The sequence below is a fragment of the Opisthocomus hoazin genome, unplaced genomic scaffold, assembly GCF_030867145.1.
Source record: "Opisthocomus hoazin isolate bOpiHoa1 unplaced genomic scaffold, bOpiHoa1.hap1 HAP1_SCAFFOLD_255, whole genome shotgun sequence".
NCBI lineage: Eukaryota > Metazoa > Chordata > Aves > Opisthocomiformes > Opisthocomidae > Opisthocomus > Opisthocomus hoazin.
Window position 1 is genome coordinate 20,001 of NW_027448977.1, and position 10,000 is coordinate 30,000.

Sequence of the window (10,000 nt, forward strand, 5' to 3'; positions counted from 1 at the left end):
CACCGGCGCCTGGCGTGCTTTAGGACACCTGAGGGCTCGCGGGGCCGCGCGGCCGTCACACAGCCCGGTTCGGTAAAGAAGCCCGAGGAACCCCAACCGAGCAGGTAGCGGGATGGGGGGGGGTGCGGGGTGACACGGGGAGGCACGCGCCCCGCCGCTTCCACCACCGCCGTCTCTTTGCTCGTCACGGTCCGCGCCGCTCGGAGGGAAGGGGACAACACCTCGCACGAGACGGGAAGCGACATTGGAAAGGAGACCGCCCGGCCCGAACACCGGAGCCCCGCCGTGGCTCCCTATGACGGGGAGTACGGAAGACCCGGCCCGCCGGGGGCCCTCTCCGACGCCACCCGAAAAGCCTCATCGATCAGGAAAGGGAAGGGGAACGGAGGAGAAGCGGAGGCCCCACGGCCACGGTTCCTGGGACAGCGACGGCCGCACGCGCCGGCCCCCGAACCCCGAACCTCGGGCAGGGCTGGGCAGCACAGGCGCGGGGCCCTGCGTGCGAGCGAGCGAGCGGGCAGCGTCGACAGCAGAAGCCCAACGCGGCTTGGCCACCGGCAGAGCCGGACTGCCGTAGAGGCTTCTCTGCAACGTGCCCGCGGATGGCTGCTGTTAACGGGCGTGGGGAGGGGGGGGGAGCCACGGCAGGCTCCACTCCCAAACCCCGGCCCTACAAGCGTTCGAGTGCCGGAGACCGCCGCCCGTCTCGGCCCGGCCCTGGAGAAACCCCTCTTGGAGCCCTCGCTCCAGTCGGCAACGGCCACCGGAGCCTGCGGGCAAGCAGCGGCTTCGCGCGGCTTCTGGCAGTCGGAAGCGCCGTGCGCGATAGGTAGGAGGCAGAACGGCCACGGCCAGGGCCGCCGGGCAACGCCCGAGTCTGCCGGCTGAGCCGCGGGTGACAAGCGTTCGAGTGCCGGCGACCGCCGCCGGTCTCGGCCCGGCCCTGGAGAAACCCCTCTTGGAGCCCTCGCTCCAGTCGGCAACGGCCACCGGAGCCTGCGGGCAAGCAGCGGCTTCGCGCGGCTTCTGGCAGTCGGAAGCGCCGTGCGCGATAGGTAGGAGGCAGAACGGCCACGGCCAGGGCCGCCGGGCAACGCCCGAGTCTGCCGGCTGAGCCGCGGGTGACAAGCGTTCGAGTGCCGGCGACCGCCGCCGGTCTCGGCCCGGCCCTGGAGAAACCCCTCTTGGAGCCCTCGCTCCAGTCGGCAACGGCCACCGGAGCCTGCGGGCAAGCAGCGGCTTCGCGCGGCTTCTGGCAGTCGGAAGCGCCGTGCGCGATAGGTAGGAGGCAGAACGGCCACGGCCAGGGCCGCCGGGCAACGCCCGAGTCTGCCGGCTGAGCCGCGGGTGACAAGCGTTCGAGTGCCGGCGACCGCCGCCCGTCTCGGCCCGGCCCTGGAGAAACCCCTCTTGGAGCCCTCGCTCCAGTCGGCAACGGCCACCGGAGCCTGCGGGCAAGCAGCGGCTTCGCGCGGCTTCTGGCAGTCGGAAGCGCCGTGCGCGATAGGTAGGAGGCAGAACGGCCACGGCCACAGCCGCCGTGCAACACCCGAGTCTGCCGGCTGAACCGCGAGTAGCTGCAGCGGTTCGATGGCGCTGGTCCGCGAGCGCCAGCCCTCTGCCCTAGTATACGGACAGCGAGGTCCCCGGCCCCGGCGGGCTCGAAGAGAACCGTCTTCCCCCAGCGGGGAGGCGCGCGAGCGCCGCCGACTCTTACCATGACGTAACTGGAGGCAGCGCAAAGCAGCGACCCCTTCGGCAGCTCCGAAGAAGAACCGGGCAAGACGTCTACCTGCCAGAACCGCGGTGGAGCCAAAGTCCCGCCGGAGCGAGGTAGACGAGGCATCCCTTTCCGCCGGCAGCTCCGGCGGCCACATCGGGCACACCGGACCCGGCGGACGGTAAAACGGGTAGACCTGGCCTCCCTGCCGGCAGAACGGGTAGACGAGGCCTCCCTGCCTGGAACCGGGTAGACCTGGCATCCCTGCCGGAAGCGGGTAGACCTGGCATCCCTGCCGGTAAAACGGGTAGACCTGGCCTCCCTGCCGGCAGAACGGGTAGACGAGGCCTCCCTGCCTGGAACCGGGTAGACCTGGCATCCCTGCCGGAAGCGGGTAGACCTGGCATCCCTGCCGGTAAAACGGGTAGACCTGGCCTCCCTGCCGGCAGAACGGGTAGACGAGGCCTCCCTGCCTGGAACCGGGTAGACCTGGCATCCCTGCCGGAAGCGGGTAGACCTGGCATCCCTGCCGGCAAAACGGGTAGACCTGGTCTCCCTGCCGCCAAAACGGGTAGACCTGGCCTCCCTGCAGGTAAAACGGGTAGACCTGGCCTCCCTGCCGGCAGAACGGGTAGACCTGGCCTCCCTGCCGCCAGAACGGGTAGACCTGGCATCCCTGCCGGCAAAACGGGTAGACCTGGTCTCCCTGCCGGTAAAACGGGTAGACCTGTTCTCCCTGCCGGCAAAACGGGTAGACCTGGCCTCCCTGCCGGCAGAACGGGTAGACCTGGCCTCCCTGCCGCCAGAACGGGTAGACCTGGCATCCCTGCCGGCAAAACGGGTAGACCTGGTCTCCCTGCCGGTAAAACGGGTAGACCTGGTCTCCCTGCAGGTAAAACGGGTAGACCTGTTATCCCTGCCGGCAAAACGGGTAGACCTGGCATCCCTGCCGGTAAAACGGGTAGACCTGGTCTCCCTGCCTGCAAAAAGGGTAGACCTGTTCTCCCTGCCGCCAGAACGGGTAGACCTGGCCTCCCTGCCGGTAAAATGGGTAGACCTGGTCTCCGTGCAGGTAAAACGGGTAGACCTGGTATCCCTGCCGGCAGAACGGGTAGACCTGGTCTCCCTGCCGCCAGAACGGGTAGACCTGGCATCCCTGCCGGCAAAACGGGTAGACCTGGTCTCCCTGCCGGTAAAACGGGTAGACATGGCCTCCCTGCAGGTAAAACGGGTAGACCTGTTCTCCCTGCCGGCAAAACGGGTAGACCTGGCATCCCTGCCGGCAAAACGGGTAGACCTGGTCTCCCTGCCGGTAAATGGGTAGACCTGGTCTCCCTGCCGCTAGAACGGGTAGACCTGGCCTCCCTGCCGGCAACATGGGTAGACCTGGCCTCCCTGCCGGTAAAACGGGTAGACCTGGCATCCCTGCAGGTAAAACGGGTAGACCTGGCATCCCTGCCGGCAAAACGGGTAGACCTGTTCTCCCTGCAGGTAAAACGGGTAGACCTGTTCTCCCTGCCGCCAGAACGGGTAGACCTGGCATCCCTGCCGGCAAAACGGGTAGACCTGGCATCCCTGCCGGTAAATGGGTAGACCTGGCATCCCTGCCGGAAAAACGGGTAGACCTGGCATCCCTGCCGGCAATACGGGTAGACCTGGTCTCCCTGCCGCTAGAACGGGTAGACCTGGCATCCCTGCCGGTAAAACAGGTAGACCTGGCCTCCCTGCCGCCAGAACGGGTAGACCTGGCATCCCTGCCGGTAAAACGGGTAGACCTGGCCTCCCTGCCGGCAGAACGGGTAGACCTGGTCTCCCTGCAGGTAAAACGGGTAGACCTGGCCTCCCTGCCGGCAGAACGGGTAGACCTGGCCTCCCTGCCGGCAGAAGGGGTAGACCTGTCCTCCCTGCGGACAGAGCGGGTCGCCCGTGCTGGAGGCCCGTATGCAGGGGTGCCTGCACGGGGTGGGAAGGGGCGGCGGCGGGCTGCCTGTGCTCTCTCAGCCGGGGCGGCGGTGGGGGGGCTTGCGGGGGGTGGCTTGGGGCGGCAGGCCGGTCCTGCCGGAGGCCCGTATGCAGGGGTGCCTGCACAGGGTGGGTGGGCCGGCGGCGGGCTGCCTGTGCTCTCTCAGCCGGGGCGGCGGTGGGGGGGCTTGCGGGGGGTGGCTGGGGTCGGCAGGCCGGCCCTGCCGGAGGCCCGTATGCAGGGGTGCCTGCACGGGGTGGGAAGGGGCGGCGGCGGGCTGCCTGTGCTCTCTCAGCCGGGGCGGCGGTGGGGGGGCCTGTGGCGGGTGGCTGGGGGCGGCAGGCCGGCCCTGCCGGAGGCCCGTATGCAGGGGTGCCTGCACGGGGTGGGAAGGGCCGGCGGCGGGCTGCCTGTGCTGTTTCAGTCGGGGCGGCGGTGGGGGGGCTTGCGGGGGGTGGCTGGGGTCGGCAGGCCCGCCCTGCCGGAGGCCCGTATGCAGGGGTGCCTGCACGGGGTGGGTGGGCCTGCGGCGGGCTGCCTGTGCTCTCTGAGCCGGGGCGGCGGTGGGGGGGGCTTGCGGGGGGTGGCTGGGGGCGGCAGGCCGGCCCTGCCGGAGGCCCGTATGCAGGGGTGCCTGCACGGGGTGGGAAGGGGCGGCGGCGGGGTGCCTGTGCTCTCTGAGCCGGGGCGGCGGTGGGGGGGCTTGCGGGGGGTGGCTGGGGTCGGCAGGCCGGCCCTGCCGGAGGCCCGTATGCAGGGGTGCCTGCACGGGGTGGGAAGGGCCGGCGGCGGGCTGCCTGTGCTCTCTCAGCCGGGGCGGCGGTGGGGGGGCCTGTGGCGGGTGGCTGGGGGCGGCAGGCCGGCCCTGCCGGAGGCCCGTATGCAGGGGTGCCTGCACGGGGTGGGAAGGGCCGGCGGCGGGCTGCCTGTGCTCTCTCAGCCGGGGCGGCGGTGGGGGGGGTTGCGGGGGGTGGCTGGGGTCGGCAGGCCGGCCCTGCCGGAGGCCCGTATGCAGGGGTGCCTGCACGGGGTGGGAAGGGCCGGCGGCGGGCTGCCTGTGCTCTCTCAGCCGGGGCGGCGGTGGGGGGGGTTGCGGGGGGTGGCTGGGGTCGGCAGGCCGGCCCTGCCGGAGGCCCGTATGCAGGGGTGCCTGCACGGGGTGGGTGGGCCTGCGGCGGGCTGCCTGTGCTCTCTGAGCCGGGGCGGCGGTGGGGGGGGCTTGCGGGGGGTGGCTGGGGGCGGCAGGCCGGCCCTGCCGGAGGCCCGTATGCAGGGGTGCCTGCACGGGGTGGGAAGGGGCGGCGGCGGGTTGCCTGTGCTCTCTCAGCCGGGGCGGCGGTGGGGGGGCTTGCGGGGGGTGGCTGGGGGCGGCAGGCCGGCCCTGCCGGAGGCCCGTATGCAGGGGTGCCTGCACGGGGTGGGAAGGGCCGGCGGCGGGCTGCCTGTGCTGTCTCAGTCGGGGCGGCGGTGGGGGGGGTTGCGGGGGGTGGCTGGGGTCGGCAGGCCGGCCCTGCCGGAGGCCCGTATGCAGGGGTGCCTGCACGGGGTGGGTGGGCCTGCGGCGGGCTGCCTGTGCTCTCTGAGCCGGGGCGGCGGTGGGGGGGGCTTGCGGGGGGTGGCTGGGGTCGGCAGGCCGGCCCTGCCGGAGGCCCGTATGCAGGGGTGCCTGCACGGGGTGGGAAGGGCCGGCGGCGGGCTGCCTGTGCTGTCTCAGTCGGGGCGGCGGTGGGGGGGGTTGCGGGGGGTGGCTGGGGTCGGCAGGCCGGCCCTGCCGGAGGCCCGTATGCAGGGGTGCCTGCACGGGGTGGGTGGGCCTGCGGCGGGCTGCCTGTGCTCTCTGAGCCGGGGCGGCGGTGGGGGGGGCTTGCGGGGGGTGGCTGGGGGCGGCAGGCCGGCCCTGCCGGAGGCCCGTATGCAGGGGTGCCTGCACGGGGTGGGAAGGGCCGGCGGCGGGCTGCCTGTGCTGTCTCAGTCGGGGCGGCGGTGGGGGGGCTTGCGGGGGGTGGCTGGGGTCGGCAGGCCGGCCCTGCCGGAGGCCCGTATGCAGGGGTGCCTGCACGGGGTGGGTGGGCCTGCGGCGGGCTGCCTGTGCTCTCTGAGCCGGGGCGGCGGTGGGGGGGGCTTGCGGGGGGTGGCTGGGGGCGGCAGGCCGGCCCTGCCGGAGGCCCGTATGCAGGGGTGCCTGCACGGGGTGGGAAGGGGCGGCGGCGGGGTGCCTGTGCTCTCTCAGCCGGGGCGGCGGTGGGGGGGCTTGCGGGGGGTGGCTGGGGGCGGCAGGCCGGTCCTGCCGGAGGCCCGTATGCAGGGGTGCCTGCACAGGGTGGGTGGGCCGGCGGCGGGCTGCCTGTGCTCTCTCAGCCGGGGCGGCGGTGGGGGGGCTTGCGGGGGGTGGCTGGGGTCGGCAGGCCGGCCCTGCCGGAGGCCCGTATGCAGGGGTGCCTGCACGGGGTGGGAAGGGGCGGCGGCGGGCTGCCTGTGCTCTCTCAGCCGGGGCGGCGGTGGGGGGGCCTGTGGCGGGTGGCTGGGGGCGGCAGGCCGGCCCTGCCGGAGGCCCGTATGCAGGGGTGCCTGCACGGGGTGGGAAGGGCCGGCGGCGGGCTGCCTGTGCTGTTTCAGTCGGGGCGGCGGTGGGGGGGCTTGCGGGGGGTGGCTGGGGTCGGCAGGCCGGCCCTGCCGGAGGCCCGTATGCAGGGGTGCCTGCACGGGGTGGGTGGGCCTGCGGCGGGCTGCCTGTGCTCTCTGAGCCGGGGCGGCGGTGGGGGGGGCTTGCGGGGGGTGGCTGGGGGCGGCAGGCCGGCCCTGCCGGAGGCCCGTATGCAGGGGTGCCTGCACGGGGTGGGAAGGGGCGGCGGCGGGGTGCCTGTGCTCTCTGAGCCGGGGCGGCGGTGGGGGGGCTTGCGGGGGGTGGCTGGGGGCGGCAGGCCGGCCCTGCCGGAGGCCCGTATGCAGGGGTGCCTGCACGGGGTGGGAAGGGCCGGCGGCGGGCTGCCTGTGCTCTCTCAGCCGGGGCGGCGGTGGGGGGGCCTGTGGCGGGTGGCTGGGGGCGGCAGGCCGGCCCTGCCGGAGGCCCGTATGCAGGGGTGCCTGCACGGGGTGGGAAGGGCCGGCGGCGGGCTGCCTGTGCTCTCTCAGCCGGGGCGGCGGTGGGGGGGGTTGCGGGGGGTGGCTGGGGTCGGCAGGCCGGCCCTGCCGGAGGCCCGTATGCAGGGGTGCCTGCACGGGGTGGGAAGGGCCGGCGGCGGGCTGCCTGTGCTCTCTCAGCCGGGGCGGCGGTGGGGGGGCTTGCGGGGGGTGGCTGGGGTCGGCAGGCCGGCCCTGCCGGAGGCCCGTATGCAGGGGTGCCTGCACGGGGTGGGTGGGCCTGCGGCGGGCTGCCTGTGCTCTCTGAGCCGGGGCGGCGGTGGGGGGGGCTTGCGGGGGGTGGCTGGGGGCGGCAGGCCGGCCCTGCCGGAGGCCCGTATGCAGGGGTGCCTGCACGGGGTGGGAAGGGGCGGCGGCGGGGTGCCTGTGCTCTCTCAGCCGGGGCGGCGGTGGGGGGGCTTGCGGGGGGTGGCTTGGGGCGGCAGGCCGGTCCTGCCGGAGGCCCGTATGCAGGGGTGCCTGCACAGGGTGGGTGGGCCGGCGGCGGGCTGCCTGTGCTCTCTCAGCCGGGGCGGCGGTGGGGGGGCTTGCGGGGGGTGGCTGGGGGCGGCAGGCCGGCCCTGCCGGAGGCCCGTATGCAGGGGTGCCTGCACGGGGTGGGAAGGGGCGGCGGCGGGTTGCCTGTGCTCTCTCAGCCGGGGCGGCGGTGGGGGGGCTTGCGGGGGGTGGCTGGGGGCGGCAGGCCGGTCCTGCCGGAGGCCCGTATGCAGGGGTGCCTGCACAGGGTGGGTGGGCCGGCGGCGGGCTGCCTGTGCTCTCTGAGCCGGGGCGGCGGTGGGGGGGCTTGCGGGGGGTGGCTGGGGGCGGCAGGCCGGCCCTGCCGGAGGCCCGTATGCAGGGGTGCCTGCACGGGGTGGGAAGGGGCGGCGGCGGGGTTCCTGTGCTCTCTGAGCCGGGGCGGCGGTGGGGGGGCTTGCGGGGGGTGGCTGGGGGCGGCAGGCCGGCCCTGCCGGAGGCCCGTATGCAGGGGTGCCTGCACGGGGTGGGAAGGGGCGGCGGCGGGGTTCCTGTGCTCTCTGAGCCGGGGCGGCGGTGGGGGGGCTTGCGGGGGGTGGCTGGGGGCGGCAGGCCGGCTCTGCCGGAGGCCCGTATGCAGGGGTGCCTGCACGGGGTGGGAAGGGCCGGCGGCGGGCTGCCTGTGCTCTCTCAGCCGGGGCGGCGGTGGGGGGGCTTGCGGGGGGTGGCTGGGGTCGGCAGGCCGGTCCTGCCGGAGGCCCGTATGCAGGGGTGCCTGCACGGGGTGGGAAGGGCCGGCGGCGGGCTGCCTGTGCTGTCTCAGTCGGGGCGGCGGTGGGGGGGCTTGCGGGGGGTGGCTGGGGTCGGCAGGCCGGCCCTGCCGGAGGCCCGTATGCAGGGGTGCCTGCACGGGGTGGGTGGGCCTGCGGCGGGCTGCCTGTGCTCTCTGAGTCGGGGCGGCGGTGGGGGGGGCTTGCGGGGGGTGGCTGGGGGCGGCAGGCCGGCCGTGCCGGAGGCCCGTATGCAGGGGTGCCTGCACGGGGTGGGAAGGGCCGGCGGCGGGCTGCCTGTGCTCTCTCAGCCGGGGCGGCGGTGGGGGGGGTTGCGGGGGGTGGCTGGGGTCGGCAGGCCGGCCCTGCCGGAGGCCCGTATGCAGGGGTGCCTGCACGGGGTGGGAAGGGCCGGCGGCGGGCTGCCTGTGCTCTCTCAGTCGGGGCGGCGGTGGGGGGGCTTGCGGGGGGTGGCTGGGGTCGGCAGGCCGGCCCTGCCGGAGGCCCGTATGCAGGGGTGCCTGCACGGGGTGGGTGGGCCGGCGGCGGGCTGCCTGTGCTCTCTGAGCCGGGGCGGCGGTGGGGGGGGCTTGCGGGGGGTGGCTGGGGGCGGCAGGCCGGCCCTGCCGGAGGCCCGTATGCAGGGGTGCCTGCACGGGGTGGGAAGGGCCGGCGGCGGGGTGCCTGTGCTCTCTCAGCCGGGGCGGCGGTGGGGGGGCTTGCGGGGGGTGGCTGGGGGCGGCAGGCCGGTCCTGCCGGAGGCCCGTATGCAGGGGTGCCTGCACGGGGTGGGTGGGCCGGCGGCGGGCTGCCTGTGCTCTCTGAGCCGGGGCGGCGGTGGGGGGGCTTGCGGGGGGTGGCTGGGGGCGGCAGGCCGGCCCTGCCGGAGGCCCGTATGCAGGGGTGCCTGCACGGGGTGGGAAGGGCCGGCGGCGGGCTGCCTGTGCTCTCTCAGTCGGGGCGGCGGTGGGGGGGCTTGCGGGGGGTGGCTGGGGTCGGCAGGCCGGCCCTGCCGGAGGCCCGTATGCAGGGGTGCCTGCACGGGGTGGGTGGGCCGGCGGCGGGCTGCCTGTGCTCTCTGAGCCGGGGCGGCGGTGGGGGGGGCTTGCGGGGGGTGGCTGGGGGCGGCAGGCCGGCCCTGCCGGAGGCCCGTATGCAGGGGTGCCTGCACGGGGTGGGAAGGGGCGGCGGCGGGGTGCCTGTGCTCTCTCAGCCGGGGCGGCGGTGGGGGGGCTTGCGGGGGGGTGGCTGGGGGCGGCAGGCCGGTCCTGCCGGAGGCCCGTATGCAGGGGTGCCTGCACGGGGGTGGGTTGGGGGGGGCGGCGGGAATTTTTTGGTTTTTGTTGCTTTTTTATTTCTTTTTCCGCTTTTGAAACAGAGACGCCGCCCCGTCCTCGGGCGTTTCAGCCGAGCTGATGGAAAGCGGCGCCCCTTCCCGTCGCTTGCGGGGGGGGGTGGTGCAGGAGGGGGGAGGCGGCGCGCGCCTGAAATTCCCCTCGCCACCCCCCGTTTCCGAGACTTCGCCGTATCTAGTGGAAGGCGCTAAGCTTGGCCGGACTGTCTCGCTGAAGGCTTTCTTACTCTGCATCGGTTCTGACGGTGGGCGAGAAAAAAAAACAAAACCAAAGCAGAGCAGGGAAACAGTTACAAAAATTTCTTGAGAGCCAGCACCGGCCCGCCCATCGGCAGACGGAGCGGCGCCCGGGGTCAACGAGTGCCACCCTGCTGCTTAGCAACCGGAACCCGAGCCGGCCCGCCCCGCCCACCCGCCGGCAAGGGGCGGGCGCTTCCCCGCGGCAGAAGGGGGAGACAGAGACTGAGAGACGGGGTCGAGGAGCAGGCGGGGAGCCTTGCGCTGAGGTAGGCTGGGGACGGGGCCTCTTTTCCGAGAAGATTGAGGTTTGAGTCGGGGGGGGGGGGGGGGGGGGGGCGGCGGCAGGGGCTGCTTGT